Here is a 12,757-nt window from a genome sequence, read left to right as displayed (position 1 = left end):
TGATTGTACATATCATTCCATGTATGATTAAGATGATAGCCCGAAAGGGTTGTTAAGCATGTTGAGTCATATTTTTCTATGGATTACAGCACGAATTTATACTGGCTTGCTTACTCTCACACGAAATTTGACGTTTGGGCGGTGTTGTTGTTTTCTGTGAGAGTAAGCAGGCCGGCATAAATTCGTGTAGTGGACTAAATTCGTGCAGAATGACCAATGGTCCACTACACGAATTTATTCTGGCCTGCTTACTCTCACGGAAAGTTTGACGTTTGAGAGGTGCCGACACCGCTTAAACGTCAAATTTCGTGTGAGAGTAAGTAGGCCAGAATAAATTCGTGCAGTGGACCATGGGGTCATAGTCTAGTCGTGCTTTCGGACTATCATCTTGGTGATACACAAAATGATACATAGGGGATTCACTAAGCAGAGCTAAGATTATCTGTATTTATTGAATTTTATATGAAATTGCGAATGAAATAATCCAAAATTGCCTTGGTGATCGTGACGCTTAATCACGATCATAATTAATCAGTGGTTTACGCTGTTCTGTGATTCCCCCTACTATTATTAATGTTATTGTCAGTGTATGGTTAAGTAAATCAAAAACCAATGAGTTAGGAAAAGTAAAAAAATGAACGTCATATTTGAATCACCCCTCACAAGATTTGATGCAATGCTCCCCAATGATCCCCAACATATGGGGGTATAGCTCAGTGGTAGAGCATTCGACTGCAGATCGAGAGGTCCCCGGTTCAAACCCGGGTGCCCCCTCGCCGATACTTTTTTTGTGGAATTTCTCTGTGCTAAATTATTGTCGACAAATTGGGAGGGGAAGAGAGGGATTGCTTGAAATATGATTTACATGTCAGCACAAGAACAAGTTTAACACTGTTAAGTTTCGTTACATCATGCATGCATGGCATACACTCCGATCAAGATCAAATTACATTCTAACCCTTGAAGGTCACGTTTGTGAATCCTACCTTGCGTTCTTACAAAATCAGTTGCAAATCGTTATTTGCTCAAAATATCCGATATTTTGTGAAACAGCAAAAACGAGGTTCCACCGAGATTTGAACTCGGATCGCAGGATTCAAAGTCCTGAGTGCTAACCGTTACACCATGGAACCGTGCTAAAACTGGGTGCTCAGAGGGTTACAAATTTTGTAGGTAAAGCTTTCCCATTGTCTGTCATGATTTTTTGCGTCCGTTATGGTTTGTTGAAATATTACGTAACGCAAATTTTGAACCTCTTCCCTCATTGTAACAAATATATCGAAAAAATATGTAAAGATTTGTTGGACGTGCGTAATACTGCGGTAGATCTACTACTGATCTACTACTGATTAAACGTCGCGATCACCAAGACAATCTTTGATTATTTTATTCACACTTCCATGGAACATTTCGATAAAATCATGGCTTACGCAGTCAGTGATTTAATCTGTTTAAATATATGAAGGGCCCTTTACACGCTTCTCAGAGTAGCCGCGAGGTAACAGTGAAAGTAAACTTGTAAAGTTATAAGGGGCTGTCCATAAACCACGTGGTCATTTATTTTGGAATTTTTAAACCACCCCCCCCCCCCCCCCCGCGTGGTCATTTGTCCATACAAATTTTTTTATTTGTCCATACAAAATGGTCATTGGCCGAACCTCATGACCACGTGGTTTATGGACAGCCCCTAAGAAGCTGTCAAATCGTATGAAAAATTCGCGTCGCATTGGCATACAAAAATATTTTTAAGCAATCACACTGCGGTGTAAGGGTGGTGGTCGAAACTAGGTGGATTAATCGGATTTTTTTTTTCATTTTCGACCAGCTGCACCACGGTTCCATGGTGTAACGGTTAGCACTCAGGACTTTGAATCCTGCGATCCGAGTTCAAATCTCGGTGGAACCTCGTTTTTTTTCTTGTGTATCATAAAACGGGAATGGCATAAACGAAAGGGGCTTTTCTTCAACAAATCAGAACATGAGACCAGAACATCTACCCACACACAAGATATTTATATATTTAAGGTTGTCTCAGATGCCAAAACTGATTGAGCGGCCAGGCCATGATTATTTTACCGCGAGAACCTTTGAAAACAAATTCCCCGCCACCTCGATTGCTTTTCAAATTTGGCGTCCTCTCCCTTTAAAAATCTTATAAAATCTGGCTCGCACCTGCGCAAACTTTCGCGCAGACTTATAGCCAAAAAAAATCGACCGGCCGGCAACAAGCTGGAACATTTTCAATTCTTACTTACTTACCTGAGATTTCCATCATTCACAATAATCAAAGGGGTCTGTAATCAAGTCGAGCACCAATAATTCAAATGTATTTCTCGCGCTTAGTATCATACGGGCGTATCTACAATGATCGATTTCTCTTCATCGATTTTCTCTTTGGTTAATAACTTGGCCGGCAAATCATTTTCGGTTGTTTTTGTTGATTTAGAAGCTAAATAGTGCTAGTCGTTACTTACCGAAATATATCGAGAGATCATCCGAATATTGGTCGTATTTCCCACAATAATCCGAAGAGAAAATCGATGAAGAGAAATCGATCATTGTAGATACGCCTGTATGATACTAAACGCGAGATTTAAATGTAAGGAATTTAGCACTTTCTTAAGGACAAACGTCTTGAAATCCCGCTTCAACAGTGCATCAGAACTTCAGACGCACAAATCTCAAGACGCAAGCTTCAAACAACAGTAAATTCATTATTCTATTCTTGCTCACTTGTAATAAGCTTAAAATAAGAAGATCAGGTGCGCTGGTTTTGTTTATGAAGAGATTTGTGCCCTCTAAATCGTGAGTAGGTCCCAAAGTCGGCCATAGTGGCGGCCATTTTGGGTTTCTAACAAGTCTGTCCTTAAATGTTGAAAAATATTTCCTGCTTTCGATCAGCTGGAGCTGACTGCGAATGTGCTAGAAAATAAATGATAAAAGACGTACGGCTTGATCAACTCGAGAGAGCATCTGCTCGTTTACTATACCTCTGCGCGCCGTAGTCTAGGGGCTATTCATTTAATACCGTTTATTAATACGTAACACAAATATTTTTAAACTCTTTAAAGTATCACACTTTTTCTGTGCTCGGGCACGGCTGCTGACATCATTTTCATAAATTCAACATTTCACAAACTTTTTCCACAAAAAGAAACACACAAACCTGCAGAACAGGCCACACTGCAACAACTTTCGCGAGAAAATTGATTCGGAGAGTTGTCAGATGGATGAGAATCAAAACAAAACCGAGAAAGTATCTGACGAAATACACACCACGTGCTAATCTGTGACATTTTCTCGACGTAAAAATGCTGCCAGACAGCATGGTTGCACTTAGGGAACGTCCATAAATTACGTCACGCTTTGAGGGGGGAGGGGGGGGGTTCAGCAAAGTGTGACGGCTCATACAAAAAATTTCAGAGGTCCCATACAAAAAGTGTGACATAGGGGGGAGGGGAATTGAAAATGGTCGATTTTAGCGTGACGTAATTTATGGACGTTCCCTTATCGTCACATTTTCCTACTGTGCAGTTCGATTTGGTGGGAACAGTGCAATAATTTACGAACAACCTGAACCAAGAAGTCTGGGAAGATCCAAATATGACGTACATCATTTTTCTGAAATTTTGAAACCCCCCTGTCATATGTTTTTTGTATACCTTGTACACTTTCTCAGAGCCTCCTCCCCTTCACCCTAAACGATAGACGTCATATTTGAATGACCCCTCCAAGCTGACTATTAAAAAGAGACAGCCAAAAAAAGATCTGAGGGGGCACCCGGGTTTGAACCGGGGACCTCTCGATCTGCAGTCGAATGCTCTACCACTGAGCTATACCCCCGTTGCGACATTGTGTGAAATAGAGATACACAAAAGCATTTGCTGTTTCATTACCCCTTCCAATTCAAATGATTTTTAACGAAGTTTGTGCTTTAGTAGTGGTGCAAGCTGGATGTCTGGTATGTAAAACTGAAACAAATGGGCGTGGTTTGGTTATGTACCGGGTGCGATCAGGTAACTAATGCTTCCATATTTATTTTTTTTTTTTGCAGCAAGTTGGAATGAGCCTTTGGGGAAGAAAATGGAAACATTATGGCTTTTTTGCAGTGACCCACTCCATCATACCTACAACACTGCGACGGCAGGTGTAATTTGTTGCAGAATACGTAGGTATGGCGGACTCCTATATTGCCGGCAGCCATGCTATGGATTGCGTAAAATGATAAGGCCTGAGTTGCAGCAGCTCGGAGGGGGACCTATTTACTTCGATAATGAGACTACATTTTGGTTTCGTTTATGCCGTCAATGAAATCATGAAAGCGCAAAGCGGGGATTCGGTCGTTCGGAACCCACCAACAAGCTGGTGAGTCATGACTAAAGCCTAGTTTGGTGTTTGAAAGGAATCGCTCAAGAAACTTCTTGACCGATTCCTGGCAGAAACTTTCCACGGTGACTGCCATTTGAACTGTCATTTCTTCGCAACTGCGTACTGTGATCGAAGAAAAACGGTTTCTTGGGCGATTCAGGCAAGGAATTTCCCATGCATCAAGATAGGCCGAAAAATTTCTTCTGAACTGCAAACAGCGCTTAAAATGTGAGAAGAAATTGATTGCATGAGCCAGAATGGTCCACTGTTTTTCTAGAGCGAAGTAGGTTATGACTTGGGTTATGGGCTCTGCATTGTTTTGATATTGTATGGGATTTTGACGTTTCTTGGCCTTGTTGTTTACAAAATTTCTGTAAGAGTGAAAGAGAAGGAGAGGATTTCATGCAGTGCCCTATTCTTCATTACACCAACGAACCTAACCTCGAAATGACTGACAAATCTCAGGTCATTTTGACAGATGTAACATGAGCATGAAAAGGACGGCAACTAGATCGATAAAGTAGAATATGTTATCCGTCTTTTTCGTGCATGTGTGTGGTCTGTCAAAATGACTTGTGAATTGTCAAACATTTTCATGGCTAGCTTTGTTGGTGTAATGAGGAATGGTCCACTGCACGAATTTATTCTGACCTGCTTACTCTCACACGAAATTTGACGTTTGAGCGGTGCCGACACCTCTCAAACGTCAAATTTCGTGTGAGAGTAAGCAGGCCAGAATAAATTCGTGCAGTGGACCATACGCGCCAATTCCCGTCATATCAGATGGAAGGTAGCCAATAATTACAAATATTCCAACTTACCTTTGGCAATGACTCATCAGAAGGAAGCAAAAAGATGTAGACTAACAATAATCAGCCCCTATAGCACTGGAAATCGAATAATAACGCGAAAGGCAACTGCACCAGAGCAGCGGCTATCCGACTTGTTCTTTATCACCTTTCAGCTTTCACTTCACCAGATTCATTGTTGAACAAATCCTCATTCACACTCCACAAAAGCTTTGTGGTACTTCAAAGTTGGATTTCACTACTGCAGCAAAAGCTGGTTCAATCGATCAAATCAATCTTCCTTGTCGTAAAATGTAAACAATAAGTTGTCTTCGCCTAGGGAGGGTAGGGTATTTCAGGTGATTTGGATCGTCGGGTGTTTCAGGTGATTCGGTTTGTCGGCACTACGTTTGTTCCGCACATCAAGAAGGCTGGGTGTGACGCCATCACGGGAAACCCACCCAAGTAACCACGGCGCTGAAGCCTTATTCCATGCAGATATACGGTGTATTTAGAGCAATGATTACTTTACATGAACACTTAAGGAGAAACTTCAGAGGATACATATATGGCTGCCACAATGGCCGACTTGAACCCCTACTCACGACTTTCAGAGCACCAATTTTAAAAATTAGTAAACAAATTTGCTCGATTTGGAAAAGTTGCCGCTTTTTACAAGTGAGCAAAGCCAGGGTAAACAAGTGCGGCTTGGTTCGATGCTTCGTTCGTCAGATTTGTGCCTCTAAAGTTTGTATGCAAAATTGCAATGGGATTTGTTGATGTTTCACCTTAAAGTTGATTTAAAGTGGAATTGGCAATTATGCGACTGTTCTAAGATTATACCAGTATAATCTTAATTTGATTCTATAATTGCCCATTTCCACTTTAAATCAACCTTAAGTTTGCATGTAAAGCAATGATTGCTCTTAATACACCGTATATCTGCATGCAATAAGGCTCCAACGCCGTGGTTACTTGGGCATGTCACTTTGTGCACTGGTCGATGAGGAAAGAGCGATTCCCAAAACACCATGTCATTGTTGCCACAAAACTCTGCAAACAGCTCTCCGTTTTCGCTCATATCTCCGAGACCATGGCGTCCCATGAGGTGTTCATAGTCCGAGTTGTCGGAACAAACATTCACGTTCATCGCCCAACACTATGAATCCTGTTCCCAGTTCATTGGTGGTGCCACAGCTTTGGTAGAAGCTAGCCGCCCGATGCCCGCTTTCATGCAGCATTTCATTTGTTTGAGCCGCACCTACTCGGTTGAACAGACGCTCGGGTCGTACCTCCTCAATCTAGCTGAAGTTAGAAGGCCAACAGTGCCCAGGCTGCACTACCAGCAGAGAAGAGAAGGCCATCTCCCGAGTCAGAAATTGAAAAATATTTCATGCTGTTGGTCGCGACACCTAGCGGTTGAAGCCACACTTTTTACACGGAAAATTTCAACCGTGTTGACACGAAAAAGCAAAGTATTTCGGAGGCAGGTACACCAACTCAAAAACTGATTCGCAAAAAAATGTGTTTAACTAGAATGTATTTCGGGGACACAGTCGAAGTTGCTTATCTCTTAAAACCGTAAATAGGGTACGCCATACAATAGTGATGGGAATATGTATGAATCCGTTATGATAATCAAGAAAAAATGTTAAAACACCATTATTATGCTTTATAACAGCCTGCAATTGCAAAAAACATCTTTGGTACGTGCACCATATTATTGCGACAGTGGTCGAAAAAACAATTGATATGCTCTCCATGAAACAAAATTTCGAAGAATAAGATAATTAATCATCGATATGACGTCATCTGTCCATTAGTTTTAATTATACCTGAAATAATCAATACACTTTGAGCCATGCAGTTGTTTTGACGTTTATACACGATGGAAACGAAATGGGTAGAAACAAAATAAATCAAGTCGATTTTTCACGCCTAAAATTTATCACTTTTCGTGTGTTCGGTTTGTTCTGAGATGCCCTTCTCTTCTCTGCTACCAGCAAAGCACACAACTCTTAGCTGGCGATCTTTGTTATCACTTGACCCGTGGAAGCATGAGGTAGGAACTTGTAAGGACCAGAGCTATGTGGGACGCTCTCCTTATCGACTCACCGTTTTGCAGACCAGTTGTTACAAAAATAAAAGAAATTAATTATTACAAACCATTAACACTGTTACATTCATCAGTTTGACACTACTTCAATTGTTTTCATCTACGTATACAGGGTGTTAGGTTCGCGAGTGCAAACTTTTTAAAGGGTGATAGAGGACCATAAATGGTGAAAAAAATTGTTCTACGCATATGGTCAAATCTCAACCGTTACGTAGTTATTGAACTTCCCATGTTTTTGACTCTCATTGTCTTAACTGGCTACAACTTGAAAATGGTCAAACTTATCGCAATTTTTTGACCCTTATTCGAAAGATTATTGAATTTTCTATCAAATGGCATCTTTGAATCGATTGGTTTAGTTAATTAACTAAGTTTTCTAGAGCAAAACAGCTAAAAATAGTGTGTTTTAATTTGTTTTTGTCAATTATCTTTGAAACATGCGTAATAAATTAAAATTCTTTCTTTGGCAAAGTTGTGGTTCCTGTTCAACTCTACAATTCGTTTTTTGACACCAAACTTCTAGCTCTTATCGTTTTCTAGCAATTTCGATTTAAATGTGCGGCACAGTGCGCAAAAAAGTACTTACCTTGACAGTTGCAATTTTTTACCTGAAATGCGATGTTTAAATCGAAATTGCAAGAAAACAATAAGAGATAGACGCTTGATGTCAAAGAGCGAATTGTAGAGTGGAACAGGAGCCACAACTTTGCCAAAGAAAGAATTTTAATTTATCACGCATGTTTCAAAGATAATTGACAAAAACAAATTAAAACACACTATTTTTAGCTGTTTTGCTTTAGAAAACTTAGTTAATTAACTAAACCAATCGATTCAAAGATGCCATTTGATAGAAAATTCAATAATCTTTCGAATAAGGGTAAAAAAATTGCGAAAAGTTTGACCATTTTCAAGTTATAGCCAGCTAAGGCAATGAGAGTCACAAACATGGGAAGTTCAATAACTACGTAACGGTTGAGATTTGACCATATGCGTAGAACATTTTTTTCCCCATTTATGGTCCTCTATCACCCTTTAAAAAGTTTGCACTCAGGAACCCAACACCCTGTATTTTGGCCTCAACCTTACTACATACAACCTCCTTCCTTTCCTCATCTCCTACCTATTAGGGGTCATTCAAATATGACGTCCATCGTTTAGGGGGGAGGGGGGGTCTTAGAAAGTGTGACACTCCATGTATAAGGTATACAAAATAGCGTGACAGAGGGGGAGGGGGGGGTCTAAAATTCCCGAAAAATGATGGACGTCATATTTGAATCGGCCCTTACCGCTTTCCTATGTTTCATCTTCCCTAATCGGTTTACATTTTGTTGTCTCATCTTCACGTGAGTACTCACAGTAAGGGTGCACCCTTACAACCACCACTTCTGCTCAGTGTCGATCCCTCTCTGGTCCACTCTCCGTTCACCGTACTCCCTCTGATGTGGCTTAGGTGCCAGCCAGAGTGGACGCGTCACGCGGCGCGGCGCGGTGCAATGCGGCATTTGACAGGTCGCGCGTCGACGCGCGGCAGAACTTCGTTCATTAGAATACAGGGAAAACAATCATAACATGCCAGAGTGCGCGCGGAACGATGCGAAGCGGAAAGCGTTTAGCCGCGCGACGCACGACAAAACAGTGCATGCACTGTTTTTGATGCGGAAGTCACGCGGTTCGCGCGGAGAATTTTGTATAGCGCATTTAGTTCACCACTGGACTATCGCACTAGTTTTCACGAGTGCGAAAACGCTAATAAAAGTGCGCGATTGCATCAAATCAACTCGGTGTCTTCAGAGCACTTGTTCACCATAGATTGAAGAATTAGTGCGCCGAAAACATCAACCTGATTTGAGGCAATCGCGCACTTTTATTTACGTTTTCGCACTATAGAAGTCGCAGTTCGCAGTCCAGTAGTGAACTAAATGCGGTATATTTTTGTGTGAATTTCGTCCGTTTTTATCAAATCATGGCGCTAATTTCACGAAATTGTTTTTCAAATGTATTCAAATGTGAATGTGAAAAATATTAACATGAATAATACCACATGTTTATTATCCGGTGGCGTCTCGTCACCTCACTTTTCACCTATTCTGCGAATCAAAATCAGTAATTCCTTCAAATTTATGACTAAAGAATTAACGGAAATAATCAAAATCTCTGTCATTCTACATCCATTACAAGCAGAGCTTTCACATTACTCTTATCCATGTTTCATGCACAAAAACGTTTGGCACCCTCTCGTTTATTTTACTTTCTCAAAGTATTCTACTAGGGCTGTAAGCTTAAAAAAAGTTTCAAAATAAAAATATACTATTTTTGAGTTAACAAACTTGTTCCATTGCATTGCTGTTTAAAAATAAACGAAGGGGTGCCATTTTTTTACGTATACAACCCTGTGGTAGCTCTGACTACAAGCTCACTTGTTCACAAAATTTCAAATTTTGTACCTGCAGGACGGGTTGATTTGAGGTTAGGGAATCACCATTGTCCCAAATGTATACCTCTTCTGAATCATCTGAAATAAATAGCAGTTGAAGGTAAATTTAGATAAATGGTTCATTTTTAATTTTAGGTTGAGCACAATAATCACATATCTCCTGGAAATTTTTCATCAGATAACTCTAGCGATCTTTCTGTTCTGGTCCCGTGATGCCGTTGCTCAACCGGAATGTCGAGCTTTGATGGGAGCTTGCTTATCGAGGGCTGAAATCTAAAACACTTAATATTAGCAAATATTTTTAAACTTGAAATTGAGGCAAAGTCTTACCTGAACTAGCATTTTGGCACCAAACTCCAGTCACCATGCAAACGCGCATTCTAACCTCGAACACGACGCATACCCGTCGGCCGGTGCAGCGCCTTGTTTTGGTTTGAAAGATACACGCTTAAAAATGTTACATTAAAATATGTACTATTTACTTATTTTCGAATTGTAATAAACATTTTCCAATAAATATTAAAAAAATAAATATGAATAAAAAATATTTTTTAAATTGTTTTTACTAAGGCTTTTAAACCGATAGAGAGGAGACAGCTCGCTTTGATTGTGTGCTACTGGTTGTCAAGGCAAACCTGTCACAAACTATCTCTGCAACCCGAGTTGGAAATTATACATTGATGGTGTGAAGTGATCCAATATACAAAAAATCTTATCAAAACTTCTCACCGTGTGTTGTAATTTGAAAGATAAAATAATTATGGTGAGTTTAATAAAATAATTAATAAATAAAATAGTTATGGTCAGTATTCATGTGCAAAGGTGGCGGAAATTATGAAAACTTTTAAGTTTGCTTTACGAATAGACGCGTTCACTGTGGCTATCAAGCCGCGTTGGAAGCCGCGTCAAAAACGCGCCGCACCGCGTCGCGTCGCGCGACGCGTCCACTCTGGCCGCAGCCTTACGCTGCTGCGGACATTTCTCCTACACGCGGCGGAGCAAGCGCTGATGATCCCCTCTCTCCCTTGATCACCGCCAGATTTGCATTGAGATAGACTCCAAACGGCTACCTCTTCTTCGCCGCCTCTCCCGATGCCATACCATGAGTGCATAGTGACGCCAATTTGACAACGACGCCAAGTGGAGGAACAGTCGATACGCTTAAAGGCCCTATGAAACACAGGTTCTGATTTAATCGGACAAGCATTGAACTCGTTTATTGGCGATCTTACCCTGGATGGGGCCTTTTGTACGATACACTCCTAAAGCCAAAGAGCAGGACACTGATCGTTCCGTTCGAGTTATATCTGTAACGATTATCGTTGTTAAGGACAAACGTCATGAAATCCCGCTTCAACATTGCATCGAAACTTTAGACGCACAGATCTCAAGAAGCAAGCTTCAAACAGCCATGTATTTCATTATTCTGTTCTTGCTCACTTGTAATTAGCTTAAAATTAAAATCTCAGGTGCACTGGTTTTGCTTACGAAGAGATTTGTGCCCTCGAAATCGTGAGTAGGTGCCAAAGTCGGCCATTGTGGCGGCCATTTTGGGATTCTATCAAGTCTGTCCTTAAGTTTCACGGAAACCGCCATCTTATTTCATCACTCACCGTTCCACAACTATCGGTTGACGTGACCACTGGCTAGAGCATATAAGATCACGCGTCGGACGCCTTTCAATATTCAGGATGACTCCACCGCCCGATTTAGTGTCGCTCCGGACTCTACGGAAATCGCGCTTGAACTTCGTTATGCCATAAAGCACTACACCACCGATGCGGTCACGTGACTATACCCACATCTGGCTTGATCTACGAGTTCGTGTCGACTGGTCTCCGTTATTCTTCCCCGTGCTGCCTAGCATACAGTCCAAGTACTGATCGTGTGAGCGAGAGTAATTGAGATGACGATCGTGCCCTAAATTGGCTTGCGAGCACGCTCCACAGCGATGATCGTGAGAGAGTGAGAGAGTGCATTACCCGAATGCTCTCCTTGTACGTTGTGATGTACGACTCTTCATCGTGTCGGCCTCGGCACCTCTTTTCCTTCGATTCCACAACTCTTTCGGCAGGATGGTGAATTCGTGCTTGGAGGTGTGTGTATGTCCCACGATTGCCGCATGGTGCCATAGTTTCTGGATGGAGGCGATCGAGTGTATAAGTTGGTTGAGCAGGGGTTTCCAATACACGTTACTTGTGTTCCACTTCTCTTAGCATTTGTATGCTAAATGGTTCTACTTATTATTTATTTAAACTAACATCAAGATTGACATCCAAAACCTAACCTAAACGTAACAACACTTCACGGCATACATAGAACCTTACAAATGCACAATATACAGACATCACAAATTGACGCAGCACAACACATAACATAAATGTGCCCTGTTATCCAGATGGATAACTCCTTCCGATCACAGGATGATGAGGTTTCATTTATTAGTTTGGGTCCATCAGTCATCCTGAAATTGTATTTTAGTTGGCATTTTGCCTTTTAGTTCACATCATTTGTTGCTGTGTTCATAGCTTGGTTTTGTCTAGGAAAACTAATCCTAATCGGGCATCCCGTTTCAGGGTTCGATACTTGAGCTTAACAACTTGAAGTCCGTGGCAGGGGAAGGTTTACATCTCTAGTACTTGACCGCTGCCCGAAATAGCCTGAAAGTCGGCAATCAAAGTGGGATTGCATTTAATGGGCCTCTATTTTTCCAGAACCCTATAAATGTGCATTAGAAGTATGGGAATATATATAAGTTAAAATGAAACATACAACACAAAGAACGAACGAATAATAATCTTATAACACATTAAACAATTATTCTGTCTTATAATTGTAACAAATATTTATACCCGTAACACAGTTACTGAGCTTGTATTTGGGAGCAATTCGGAAGCCTTAGTAGTTACAAAGGGCTAATATCATACGGCATCGTGTTTCATGAAATTTTGTAGGGGAAACAAAAACATAGGGTCTGTGCAGAGAGTACTTTCCGCTATAATTAGATGAATTTCTCACATCAATTGATTTGAATTTTTGTACATTGCTAGA

The 12,757-nt window shown here is 40.9% G+C and overlaps 1 long non-coding RNA gene and 4 other non-coding genes across 5 annotated transcripts; 2 read left to right on the top strand and 3 right to left on the bottom strand.

The window, feature by feature from the left end:
• Window positions 1–702: 702 nt before the first annotated feature.
• Window positions 703–774, top strand: Trnac-gca (transfer RNA cysteine (anticodon GCA)). Its single transcript has one exon. It is a non-coding gene; the product is annotated as a tRNA-Cys (tRNA).
• A 287-nt stretch (window positions 775–1,061) lies between these two features.
• Trnaq-uug (transfer RNA glutamine (anticodon UUG)) lies at window positions 1,062–1,133 on the bottom strand. Its single transcript has one exon. It is a non-coding gene; the product is annotated as a tRNA-Gln (tRNA).
• Window positions 1,134–1,834: 701 nt separating this feature from the next.
• Trnaq-uug (transfer RNA glutamine (anticodon UUG)) lies at window positions 1,835–1,906 on the top strand. Its single transcript has one exon. It is a non-coding gene; the product is annotated as a tRNA-Gln (tRNA).
• A 1,865-nt stretch (window positions 1,907–3,771) lies between these two features.
• Trnac-gca (transfer RNA cysteine (anticodon GCA)) lies at window positions 3,772–3,843 on the bottom strand. Its single transcript has one exon. It is a non-coding gene; the product is annotated as a tRNA-Cys (tRNA).
• Window positions 3,844–10,672: 6,829 nt separating this feature from the next.
• LOC115265838 (uncharacterized) lies at window positions 10,673–12,010 on the bottom strand. Its single transcript, XR_003896939.2, has 3 exons — window positions 11,320–12,010; window positions 10,939–11,013; window positions 10,673–10,876 (listed from the first exon to the last, which is right to left on the bottom strand). It is a non-coding gene; the product is annotated as an uncharacterized LOC115265838 (long non-coding RNA).
• Window positions 12,011–12,757: the final 747 nt, after the last annotated feature.

This window comes from Aedes albopictus, chromosome 2 (genome assembly GCF_035046485.1).
Source record: "Aedes albopictus strain Foshan chromosome 2, AalbF5, whole genome shotgun sequence".
NCBI classification, from domain to species: Eukaryota; Metazoa; Arthropoda; class Insecta; order Diptera; family Culicidae; genus Aedes; species Aedes albopictus.
The sequence above is the reverse complement of the archived record's forward strand: the minus strand, read 5'-3'. Positions and strand labels throughout refer to the sequence as shown.